The sequence below is a fragment of the Narcine bancroftii genome, chromosome 2, assembly GCF_036971445.1.
Source record: "Narcine bancroftii isolate sNarBan1 chromosome 2, sNarBan1.hap1, whole genome shotgun sequence".
In the NCBI taxonomy this organism is placed as follows: Eukaryota; Metazoa; Chordata; class Chondrichthyes; order Torpediniformes; family Narcinidae; genus Narcine; species Narcine bancroftii.
This window is the reverse complement of record NC_091470.1, coordinates 149,521,383-149,534,986: the sequence shown is the minus strand read 5'-3', so window position 1 is coordinate 149,534,986 and position 13,604 is coordinate 149,521,383. Positions and strand designations below refer to the sequence as shown.

At 37.3% G+C, this 13,604-nt stretch overlaps 1 protein-coding gene and 1 long non-coding RNA gene across 18 annotated transcripts in view; one reads left to right on the top strand and one right to left on the bottom strand.

Annotated features, from left to right (window-relative positions):
• The window catches only part of prdm16 (PR domain containing 16), an 829,575-nt gene that overhangs the window by 143,848 nt on the left and 672,123 nt on the right, over window positions 1–13,604 (bottom strand). The window lies entirely within an intron of this gene.
• The window catches only part of LOC138754356 (uncharacterized), a 92,549-nt gene continuing 89,291 nt past the window's right edge, over window positions 10,347–13,604 (top strand). For 3 of the 5 annotated variants that reach the window (XR_011351697.1, XR_011351693.1, XR_011351694.1), the window contains exons 1-2: window positions 10,366–10,539; window positions 13,141–13,332. This is a non-coding gene — a long non-coding RNA (uncharacterized lncRNA). Of the gene's footprint in view, window positions 10,540–13,140; window positions 13,333–13,604 lie in introns of all 5 variants that reach the window. The other 2 variants (XR_011351696.1, XR_011351695.1) reach the window with 2 other exon arrangements.

Here is a 13,604-nt window from a genome sequence, read left to right as displayed (position 1 = left end):
TGTACTTGTAGGATGCTGAGGATTCGGAATTATATATCCAATGATATTAGGAAAATAAGGGAGATGTGGTATGACCCACAAATTGGAGGAAAAACACAGTCTGCATACCCTCTAACCAGATCGATTAAATGACCTTGATGAAGGGCTCAAACCTGAAATATCGGTTATGCATCTTTATCTTTGGTAAATAAAGTGGATTGTTTGACCTGCTGAGTTTCTCAGCATTGTGTTTTTACTTCAACCACAGTGTCTGCAAACTTTTGTGTTTTACTTCTGGAATTAATATCGATCTCCAGTTTCTCTTAGCCCCCACCTCCCTATGAAATTCTCCTTCCCCTATCCCTATTCCTCCTTTCTTCTTGCTGTTTCTCTCTTTCCCTTTTCCTCTGTCTCCTTTCTTCCAACTCTGTACTCACAGAGCCACCCCCTCCCCTGACCGATTCTTACCTTTCCTCTCCTATCCATGTCCCATTATCACTTTTTATCTGTTGGCCTGTGCTCCTGTCCATTCTTCCATTCTCACCCAGCTCTTTTATTCAGACACCTGCCTGCATTTGCTCATACCTTAAGAAGGGCTCAGGCCTGAAACATTGGTTATATATCTTTACCTCCTATGGATGCTATGAAACCTGCTGAGTTCCTCCAGCATTTTTGTTTTTACTACAATCACAGCATCTGCATACATTTGTGTTACACTCCAAACAGACATGGGTTTCATCAGTTAAATGATGCAAATGAAATTAAATATTGCACATTTATCACTAAATATTCCTCTTTATGATCATTAATGACACAGCTGAATATATTTGAGTTTAGGGTCATCCTGAGGAATTCCAAAATGATGTCCAGGCCATAACCTTTGGCTCCTAAAAAGAGTATTTGGAGTTCTGAAAAATGGAAAGGGAGGAAGCAAAAGGACAAATGTATCCCTTGCAATTGTAGAGGTAGGTTAAGAGGGAAGGAGAGAGGCTTTTGTGGTTTATGAGGAGGGAATGAAATGTTTTGCCAAGGGAATTATTCCTTCAGGATGCCAAAAGGAAAAGATAAAGCAAGATCTATTTGGTGATAGCATTTTGCTGGAGATGGTTAAAATGGCAGAGTCATCCACTAACTATGGAGGATCATGGGGATGGTCCTCTATTCATGTCAACACAATGTCAACACAGTGGTCATTAAATAAGGTGATTGAAAATAATAAGCTTTGTATTTGCATATTTCATCTTGATCACTGAGGTTTGGGACATCTTGACTCTATAGTACGGTCAGCAAAAGTTGAACAGTTCCTGTTATTTCTTTTTTTAAAAATTTTTTTATTTTTCACACCATAAATCACATTAGCCATGATATACACTATTTCTTTTTCACACATATACAGTGACTTTTTCCTCCCCCCCCCTCCTCCCAAGCCACCCCCCACCCCCCCCTCTCATCCATTTTAGGTATACAATCTAGGTTGCATTAAGCCAGGCAGACAATGTTGTCATTCAACAAAAATACACCAGAAATTCTACTGAGTCCATTCTTTTCTTTCCTTCTCCTTCCATCAACTTAGGTAATGTTTGTCCCCGGTAGGTTCTCGCTATTGTATTTAATGTAAGGCTCCCATACTTGTTCGAATATTTCAATATTATTTCTTAACCTATATGTTATTTTTTCTAATGGAATACATTTATTCATTTAAATTTAGTAGTTTCTTCCTTTTAATTTGGTTATGTATTCCATTAATATTTAAAGTCATATAGTTCAGCGTAGCCCTTTTATATTTTGTTTATCTTCTCTTTCCGTTTTTCCATCATTACCTTTCTTCCTTTTCCATTTCTGTTTTCTTATTTTCAACTCTTTATAAGACAACATTCCTACAACATCCAACATTTTCCTTATTCTCCTATTTCTATCTTCTTTATCCCCAATCTCCCCTTCCCCTCCTGAGTTGTCCTTTATCCCTTGTCGGACAACCACATCTCCCCTCTCCATTTGGATTTGCGAATCCACTCGCAAGCGTCAACTGATTTCCTGTTATTTCTGAAGATTAGCTTCAGTTGTGGAGAATATATGGTGGAAAGGAAGTGCAACCTTGTAGTAAGAAAGATTGAGAATAGTGTTGGGCAATGATGCAGCCTTGTTTGACAACAGTCTTCACTGAGATGGACTCACTTATAGATTTTTCATTATGTCCACATAGTTTGAGGATTTTAGCATGTCTATCCTGTACTCCAGAGATCTAACTATTTTTGTTAGCTCTCCTTGTAATCTTGTAAGTCAGGGAATTACTGTCCTTGCGAACTATGAAGACTAAGTTCTGAAAAATCTGGGTTTTTTTTTGGCATCGGCTTCCATAAGAAGGAGAAAGAGATGAATATCCTTGTGAAGACAATGTTAGTAATATCCCTAATGCAGTGGTAAGTTTCCATTGCGATTGATTATCATACATTAATCATCATCTGGAACGATCCTAAGAAGATCAAGTAGTCATCTTCATAGGCAGAGCAGTGTTGGCACAACTATGATTGGAATTTACAGCAGATCTGAAAGCATTGACTGAGGAAAAACTTTGCCTGTGGATATATTTTTCTTTTGAGTATTGGAAATATGATTGTGGGGGCTAGTGTTTCTTGGCAAGGATGAAGAAAACTGATCCTCTTCTTCAGACTCTTCCAATTCAGTTTTGACTTAAAGTTCACTTCCCTTAATTGCTGGTTAAGTTGTAAACCATAAATATACTCGTATTTTTGGTCAAAAACAGATTACATCTCTGCAAATTTCTTCAGCACTCATTACAACAGGCACATAGATTATATGCCAATTCCAGCTGATTCCCTCAGAAGGATGAAAATGAATAATAGTGCAGGGGCAGGGCTTGCCCTGGCCATTAAAAAAAAGCTTGCTTTTTTCTTGTGCAATATTCCACACTGATTACTGGTATAATTTTATAAGAAAGCCTTCATTCTAACATCAAAAGATCCAGAGCCTTCCAGAAAATCACTGCAAAACCTACTATATCTACCATTTCTACTTTGGGAAATTCCATTTAAACCTCTCAGAATAATGCACTCCTCCAGTTATGTCATGTCTATTTTTGAATTTGTTCACACTCAGATATTGATGGTTGTGACTTCCAGTGTCTGGTTCTAAGTCCTTGAATTTCCCATTGAAAACAATGACTCTTAGAACTTTGTCGGATAATAAAAGTCCATATTTGGTTCAACAAATGTTAATTTTTAAAAAAACTGTGGGATTGGACATCAGAATATCTTCTATGCTGCTTGAAAGATTTCTAAATTGTCAAAAATCCTCCTTCACCTTTAAATTGTTGACATGTTTTGTTCCTATCAGTGCATTTGCATGTTTTGTGGAGGATAATCGACACCTTCCATTTGTTGTTGGAGTATGCACTCTCCAAGATCATGTATTGGTGAGCCTGTGAATGAAATGTCCTCCTGAAAACTTAAAATTACTGAACAGATTCTATGCAAAGAATTAAAAGGCTTCTAGTTAAGAAAACCAGATAATATCTCAAATGACAAGGTAAGGCCTCAAAATTATGTTACAGCTTTAAAAACCACTTTAAAAAAAAAACGTAGTAAATCCATATTTTGCATATACAATTATGGACACTCCGATGCAGAGTGAACACAGGTGCTGCAATACATGAAATAATATCCTTAATGAAGGGGTAGTAATTGTTACTTAATCTGTCTGTTGATTTAGTTGATGTCTCAGACGTTGTGCAGGATAATGGCCATATGGTATTGATTACAAAGCTTAATCTATTGAACAGTGTATACTTGTGGTTTTTGTTCATCTGACTGTGATGATATGATTACCAGCTTGAACTCTTTTTTTCTAACTTCTTTTATACATTTATAGGATGAGAGTGCCACTGGTAAGGCCATTATTTCAAATCTATCTCCAAATGTTCTTGAGAAGGTTTAAGCATCTAGAGTATAGGGAGAGATTGGACAGATTAGGTCTTTATTCTTTGGAGCGTAGAAGGTTGAGAGGGGATTTGATAGAAGTATTTAAGATTATGAAAGGGATAGACAGAGTGGATGTGGATAGACTATTTCCGTTAAGAGGAGGAAAGACTAAAACAAGAGGACATGAGTTAAGAATTAAGGGGCAGAGGTTTAGAGGTAACATGAGGGGGAACTTCTTTACTCAGAGAGTGGTAGACGTGTGGAATGAGCTTCCGGGAGAAATAGTGGCGGCGGAGTCAATTGTATTATTTAAGAAAAGGTTGGACAGGTATATGGATGAGAAGAAGTTGGAGGGTTATGGGCATTGTGCAGGGAGGTGGGACTAGAGAGGGGTGTTTGGTTCGGTGCGGACTAGAAGGGCCTAATGGCCTGTTTCTGTGCTGTAAATTGTTATGTTATGTTATTATGTTAAGTTGATCGTAGCCATCTTTAATCGCTGCAATTGTCTTGGTGGAGACACCCTCAAAATTCTCTTGAATAGAAAGTTCCAGGATTTACTTCTATTAATGATGAATAAATAGCAACCTATTTCCAAGTTAGTATAGTATGTGGTCTCCATGTATCTGCTACCTTTGTCTTTGGTGGTGTAAGAGTAACCTTGGTGAGCACTTGCAATGCATTTTGTCAATAGTAATTGCATGAAAAGTAGGAAATTGTTAGGATAGTATATAAGGCAACAATTAAACTTTGATCTAGATGGTGTCAAGCTTCTTGAATTCTGCTGAAGGTGCACTTTCCATGAACAAACCCATCATACTCCTGATTTATGTATTGATGATCAATAATACTTTATGGGGAGTAAGGAGGTGATCCATTCACCATAGATATGCAGCCAGAAAATTTATTTGGTGCATTCAGCTATTGGTGAATCATGGTGGAAAGTATAGGTTGTAGACTCTTCCTTGTTGGGATTGATCAGTGTCCGGCACTTAAAACTGATAAATTGTAAATAACATTCACACAGCACATGTTTAAATTATGTCCATATCTTGCCGCAAGTAGAGGTGTACAGTTTTGTTTTCTCGAGTGCTGAATATGAAATTGAAAATGTGCAATCTTCTATATGCATTTCCACTTATGATCAGTTGATGTAATGCAGGTCATTCAAGGTGCAGCTGTAAATGGATGGGCTGTGGGTATGCCATGAGGATGAGATGTGTTGGAGTTCAGATGAATTGTTTCTCAGGAGCACAATCATCATCCTTTATGTGATTCAACTTGTGGTGTATTTTTCCATTTTGCTTCTCTTTGAGATCATAGTTTCTACCATTGTTAAGCAAGGGAATGTTTTTGAAGCGTCAGTTTTGTTTCATTGTCCGTCATTTGTTTTGTTGGTTGCTTGACTCTGTCTATCAAATATTTCTTTTCTGTTTAGCTTGCCACTGGTCCTGTTTCCATTTTTTGTCAAATAGTTATCTAATTTGTTTTTTGTATTCCCTGCAGACCCTCTTGCACTTTTCATTCAATCTAATTTTGTTTTTGGATTTGATGCCTGGAGTAATGAAGAGGCTTCTTCTGTGATCAGTCTAACAGGGCAACTCTTTATCACCTCCTTGGTTCTTCATGATGGGAGAATAAGAGAGTGTATCTAGGGTGTGATGGGATTTTCAGTGTTTTGACTGCTTTTCTTAAATGTTGATGGATTCCGCAGCAGGAAGGAAAGTTTGTTCTGAGCTGCATTCACCATCTTCTCCAGATTTTTCCGCTGTTGAGCAGAACTGCCAGGGACAGTGAGGAGTAAGTTATGTTGTTGAGGGTCTGAGAAACGCATATAGACCTGATCAATTAATTTTCTTCCCCAAATAACATCAGTAAACCAGATGGGGTTTTGCAATAATGCCATAGTTTTATGGTTAATTTTAATTAAGCTACTTTTTTGTTACATTCCAGATCATGTAATTAATTGGTTTAATTTCTGTTTTATGGTTGGACTTGAACTCGTATCACGAGAATATATGGCCAGACTTGTGGATTTTGAGTCCAAAAATAATGTCAGTGAAAGTCTTAGGTTGCTCTTGGGTGATGAATGGGGATAGCGTCATATTTGGGTGTAGGATTGGTTTAGACAGGAAATAGGAAGGCTGAAATTTGGGCTGGGGACATTTCAGCTGTGTTCAAAGTTCTGTATGCTCATCAACAGTGAGGCCAATATTGGCAGCAGGGATAAAATTGGAGATCAGATTTTCATGATATCTTTCTTCATTTTGGAACTGGATAGATCCCAAAAACAGCTAACACACCATGACTAACACAGAACAATCAGAGAGTTTGAGGGAACTTTAATTGTTAATTTTATATGAATGCAACACTGAAATATTTTCCATTACCTTACATTCTTTTATCAATTCTTGATTTTAAATAGTTTTCTTTCTGCCACTGATGTATTTCCTATTTTGGCTCTTTATTGGCCAAGTGCCTATGTCATCATGTTAACAGAAGGAATGTTGAATGCTGTTAAGTAGTGATGCATTCCAAGTTGAACAACTAATGATAGTGAAATTACCACAATCAGTTTACCATGTGTTAATCACATTTGATTGTAAGCAAACTGCACACTAAATGGACTGGAGTCCATTGTATTAATTTTTTTTTAAATTTCAAGATACAGCACAGTAACAGGCCATTCTGGCCCATGATCTCACACTGCCCAAATACACCCATGTGACCAATGAACCTACTAATGCCATTCGCGTTTGGAACTTTGGAGGAAACCGGAGCACCTGGAGGAGACCCACATGGCCAGGGGAGAATTTACAAACTCCTTACAGTCAGTGATGGATTTGAACCCAGATTGCTGATGCTAATTGTGCGAATTGCTATATTAATCATTCCGCATAAATAAGTAAAATTCTAAATACAAAGGAGGAAATTCAAAATTGTAACCCAGGCCCGAACAAATTCTATTTCAATTTTTAATACATTTGCAGACTTTTCTCTTGGTCTTCTGAAGATGAATGTGGACATCCAGAATACTCTTCTCTATCTCCTTGTATTATGCACTATATTGAAAACATATGATTTAGGATTTAGATAAATATTCCTACAGGGTAAAATAATGAACTCTCTCCAAAAGTTTCACTCAAAGCCTTGATAATTCATATAGAATTTTCAATGCCACTGAACAACAGAACTAAGAAATCATAAAAAAGATTATGTTTGTATAAAGAATACTGTTTATCACAAGTAAAGGTTTGATACAAATGAATGGCTTATTAGGTCACTTCAGAGGTTACATTTAAATATTTGTAGCAAGTTGACCTACCAACTAGACTGATGAGGGGTTTTGGCACAAAAGATCAACTGTCTATTACCTTCCAAGGATGCTGTCTGGCCAATTGTATTTCTCCAGTATTTTATGTGTGGCTTCAATTTTTCCAGTATCTGCAGTCTCTCGTGTTTGCCACAATTGTTCAGGATATTGATCGTATCACCCTGGAGTATCTGCAGTTTTGGAAGCAGTTCAAAGAAGTTTCATTGGGATGAAGTTTTCAACCCATGAGAAAACATAGAGCATGATGGGCCTAAATTAGTGGGAAATGATCCAACTGGATCATGTAAGATTGTAAGTAAATTTGACAGGGTAGTTGCTGAGAGGATGTTTTCCCTGTAGGGAATCAGACCTTTGTGGTATTATTTCAGAATGAGAGGTCATCAATTTAATATTGTGAGAAGGAGACATTCCTTTTCTCAGAGATCCATGTGTCATTGTAATTCTCTATCATAGAATTATGGGGATTTGTTGTTAAATATATTCAAGGCTGAGCTATTTGTATTCCAGTGAGGTCAGGGATTCTGAGAAAGAGGCAGAAAAGTGTTGAGACCAAGATCAGATCAATCATGGGCTGCATAAACAGAAGATCTGGCTTGAGGGACTAGATTGCTTACATCTGCTTCTATTTCTTTTACTCTTTAAATCTTAAGTCAGAGGTAAGAGTGCTTGTAAATGATCACAGATCCAGAAGTCCTCTGAATAATGAAGCAATCTGTACTTTAGTGCAGTAAAACCCAAATAACAGTAAAGTTTGAGCTGATAAAATTATATTACATTTATACCATACAAATGTTAGGGAATGACCACCCTCCCTTGTCAATGAATGGTGTAATCATCTTCAAGAACATTTCCATCAATATTGTCAGTCACCACAGGTAAACACCTTAATAGTCAATCACAAGAATATAATGACTAAAAGAGTAGTTCCGAGCTTGGTTTTGGATGATGATCATCTCACCTCCTAGGGCTTTTCTACTGCCAGTAAGGCACAAGAGTTTGATGACTAGAAGAACTAATGCTCCATCAGCAATCAAATGTTTCAGCACCATAATGACAAAAAGCCTGATTGCTTGCCAACTCGTCCATGGCCTTTATATTTCCATTTTCTTGCTCAAGATCTAGTATTTTTTTTAGATGCTGTGTGTTTCATCTTCAAAGTGTACTGGGCTGCAACCTCTCCCAACTAAATTGACAAAGGTAGCAGGTGTATGGAATACCAAGTTCTGCAAATTTCCTTCAAATCACATACTATCTTGACTTTAAAATATAGTAGTGTTCCTTCTTCAGACCATGTGAAATTATGAAATTCCTTACTTAACAGTATTACACATTGACTGCATTTGTCCAAGAAGTCATCCCATTACCATCTTCTGTAAGGCAATAGCGATGGGCAATTAAGCCTATTAGCAGTGCTTACATTCAAGAATGAATTTTTAAAAAAAGGAATGAAAGGGGTTTTACTTCAGGAAACTTGAAATACAGCAGATGTTGATTTGGGAATTCCTCCCTGAAAGTCGATAGCAAACAAGATGGGTTTTCACAACAATCTGGTAATTTCATGGTCACCATTATTGATAACTACCTTTTTTACTGCAGATTTATTTATGACTAGAATTTAATTTGCTGAAGTGGGATTTGTGTCTTCAGATCAATATTTAGACCTCTGGATACAAGTCCAGTAACTTAACCACAACATTGTAATGCCCCTTGGGCCTAGTGTGTTTCCATTTCTATAGTTAGAGCAGTGAATTACATCTTTATAACTGTTTCTCTGTCAAACAGCAACATTTTTCTAATCATTCCTGATTGTTTTCATTATTGAGGCAGGGGATGTTATGCTAAGCAATTTATGTGTCTGATTTATGACACGGATCAGTCTCCAAAATGAATCCTTCCCTTTGTAAGGTAAGGTTTACAACCTGAAGGCTCCAACAAGGCTACATTCCCAGGGTCCAGGGCCTAGTGATGAAAAGGTGGGGGAGGTGCATGTAGGAAAAGTGGAGGGCTAGATTGCCAACCTTTAGCATGCTACAGCTACCAAATATTGAAGATTAATTCCTCTATAATGAGCTTCCAGCTGATCAGGGCTGCCATTTATCCAGCCAAAGTACAATTTATAGTTTCAACAAGGAAAAAATACAGAAAAATAATTCTGCCAACAAGGACCATCCGGAAACCACCTGTGAACATGTGAATTTCAAACCTGGCAGACAGTGCAACCTGACATGTTCATAAATTCAACTCTATCTGAGTAATTACATAGTCTGCCTGACAATGTGGCAGTGAGTTAATGAGGAAAGCTCAGCTGAAAACAATCACAGCTAAGAAGCATGGTGGGGTGGGGGGTGCAGGCCACGCAGGTCACCATGGGCTGTAGACAACTAATGAGAGCAAAAGAACACAAAGAAAACTGAGCAGAAGTAAGCTCTGTGTTTGTCTGCTGTTCAATAGTTCAAGTTTATTCAGATCTTGGGGTCAGATTCTTTTTCTGCCTGTTTCCCATAACTCTTAACACCCCAACAGATCAAATTCAGTCATCTCTTTTCCTTGAATACATTCAATGATTAAGCCTCCATGGTTCTCAAGGGTACAGAATTCCAGATACGTGAAGAAACCCCTCATTTCTAAAACTATAATGCTCCAGGTCTGGTCTTTGTACCATTATACAATCTGTCCAAAGCATCCCTTTTTATAATTCATCCTCTTCACAATAAATACTTTCCTAATTATTTGCTGCATCTGTATGCTAACTTTCTGTATTTCATATACAAGATCAACCTACTCTATAGTTAGAGCAGTGAATTACATCTTTATAACTGTTTCTCTGTCAAACAGCAACATTTTTCTAATCATTCCTGATTGTTTTCATTATTGAGGCAGGGGATGTTATGCTAAGCAATTTATGTGTCTGATTTATGACACGGATCAGTCTCCAAAATGAATCCTTCCCTTTGTCAGGGATGCCAGGCAATGCTCATGGCAACTCCTATTTGCCTTGTGGCAAAAGGTGAAGCATATCATGTAAATTACATTTTTATGTATTATTACATGACAATAAAAGGAACCTTGAACCTTGTAACCTAGGTGAGGATGTCATAAGCAAGCAACTATGGGGAACAATGCCTCTAAGTGTCCAGGCCAATTTCTCCATCCATGGTATGTGACTCAGAAATGTTTGCTGGTGTTAGCAGAGCGATGGAAAACAACTTTTACACAGCTTTGTGTTTTCAAGCTTTCAGCTTTTGAGAAATTGACAGCTGGATTTCCCAATGATAGCAACATCTTCTGAGAGTGAGTTATTGGGGAAAGAAAAGGCAGAATAAATATTTATCTTGAATTCTTCATTTTGGTAAAGTTAAATCCTAATTGTCTTGTGACTCCTCTAAAATATTAGAAGATAATTGGCAACAACCTAATATTTGCTTCATGATGGTATGTAAGCCAATCGCAGTGAAGATTGCTATTAAATGTTGCTTCATTGTGCCAGTGCTTTCCTCAGTCTTTCTTATAATGGAGCCACATAATCTCCAATGAACTCCCATGGGAGTCATTTCAGATTTATTGTCAAAGTACATGCACGACATCACATGCAACCCTGAAATTCTTCTTCCTGCAGAATTACTACAGTACTGATTGGTAGAGCAAATAAAACTGTAAACAATGTGCACATGTAAACAAATAAACAAATGTGAACAACTGACTGTGCAATACAGAGAGGAAAAAACATTAAAGTGAAGAAGTAAGAGTCCTCAAATGAATCCCTGATTGAGTTTGTTGTTGAGGAGTCTGATGGTGGAGGGTAGTGGTACTAATTTCAGAACAGTTCATTCTAAACTAACTACATCCTAGAATCAAGGTCATCTAATCCTTCAGAGTCAAGATACAGTATGCATATGAGTTTTGAATTGGTGTCTAGAGTAGAGCTCCAGGCCATTGTCAGTTGTCAGCTTTCACTCATGCATACAAACAAGAGTGTAAGCTTAATACTCAGTATTTGCAAGACAAAGTTCCTCTATCAACTTGCCATGACTGAAAATCATTTTCACATAATAGCTGAGTGATGCCATCTCTTGTTTTATCAATTTGTTTTGCTCCTCTTGCAATTTCGGTAGTTCAATTTTAGCTAGAAACTCATCTATTTTGTCTTCTTTCCCTTCGTTCTCAGTTTGGTATAATTGCTCGTAGAATTCCTTGAAGTTTTCATTGATCTCTGTTGGGTTATATGCAATTTGTTTGTCCTTTTCCCTTGATGCCAGTACCATTCTTTTAGCTTGTTCTGTTTTAAGCTGCCAAGCTAGTATTTTGTGTGTTTTTTCTCCTAGCTCATAATACTTCTGCTTTATCTTCATTATGTTCTTCTCCATCTTATATGTTTGTAGTGTTCCGTATTTTATTTTTTTGTTCGCCAATTCTCTTCTTTTGTTGTATCTTCCCTTGTTGCTAGTTCTTTTTCTGTACTTACTATTTCCCTTTCCAGCTGTTCTATTTCCCAATTGTAGTCCTTCATCTTAGTTACATAACTTATTATCTGCCCTCTGATGAAGGCTTTCATTGCATCCCATAATATAAATTTATCTTTCACTGATTCCATATTTATTTCAAAGTACATTTTAATTTGGTGTGCAATGAATTCTCTAAAATCCTGTCTTTTAAGTAGCATGGAGTTTAATCTCCATCTATATGTTCTTGATGGGATGTCCTCCAGCTCTATTGCTAGTAACAGGGTGAATGATCCGATAACAATCTAGCTTTATATTCCATTTTCCTAACTCTCCCTTGGAATGTGGGCTGACAACAGGAACAGGTCAATCCTTGAGTATGTTTTATGTCTACTCGAATAATATGAGTATTCCTTCTCCTTTGGGTGTTGTCTCCTCCATATATCCAAAAGTTGCATTTCCTGCATTGATTTAACCATAAATTTGGCTACTTTGTTCTTTCTGCTAGTCTTTTGTCCAGTTTTATCCATCTTTGATTCCAAATTAAGGTTAAAGTCCCCTCCTATCAATATATTCCCCTGCGTATCTACAATCTTTAAAAAGATATCTTGCATAAACTTTTAATCCTCTTTAATAGGTGCATATATATTGAGCAAATTCCAAAATTCTGAATATATCTTACACTTTATCATTACGTATCTCCCTGCTGGATCTATTATTTCCTCCTCTATTTTAATTGGTACATTTTTATTGATTAATATAGCTACACCTCTGGCTTTTGAGTTATATGATGCTGCCGTTATGTGCCCTACCCAGTCTCTCCTTAATTTCTTGTGTTCCACTTCAGTTAGATGTGTTTCCTGCATGAATGCTATATCAATTTTTTTTCAGTAAATTTAATAGCCTCTTCCTTTTGATTTGGTTATGTATTCCATTTTGAAGGCAGACCTTGATTATGAAATTCACCAATGTTTTTTCATGAATCTTTGATTGAGTAAAAGAATATTTAAAGATTGATGCTGGAGTTGCATGAAAGTCATGGTCTTTTGTGTAGCAATGATCCCTGCACTCCTTTATCTTCTGAGTGCTGGACTGCCCATATCTGACACCTCAAGGCATTGGAAAGATACCATCTGTAAAATCTACTGCACTCAGTGGTAGAAAAGTAAACAACATTGGCTCATCTCCCAGGACAGCACTGAGGCTCTGGTTACACTCAGTCAATAAGTAATATTGAGCAGGCCATGTCATTCTCATGCCCAATAACAGATTCCCAAAACAAAGTATAGTAGTATATTCTGAGTTCTGTCATGGGAGAGAAAAAAAACAAATCAAAAGATGGAGAAAAGGATGTGTTCAAAACTTCCTTGAAAGAATTGCAAAATCCCCACTGACTCTTAAAATCTTCGGTCAATGACCACACAAAGTAAAGAAGGGACTTTTGACTCCACAGATTGGCAACACAAAGAAACCCTGTATAAGTGGAAAGGCCACCTCCGTACTGCTCACTTGTCCTTAAAGACATCACTTGCTCCATCCATGGAGGAGTCTGTGGAATACCATTCTGGGTTCATTACCCACCAAGGAACATACTGAAACAGAAAGAAGGCAACACCACCACCCAGGCTACCATTGGGGAAAAAAGGTAAAGGAACCTGGAGATTCAGCGTCACAAGGAGAGGTTCTTCCACTCTGCCATCAGATTCCTGAATGAACAATGAACCAGGGACACTGCCTCACTTTGACTTTTTTTCTTGCATTATTTTTTATTTATTTTGTAAGTAGTTTATAAAAATCAGTAGTTCTCAACCTTTTGCTTTCGACTCCCATACCACTTTAAGTAATCCCTATGCCATCGGAGCTCTGTGATTAGTAATGGATTGCTTAAGGTTGTATGTGAGTAGGAAGAGAAGGTTG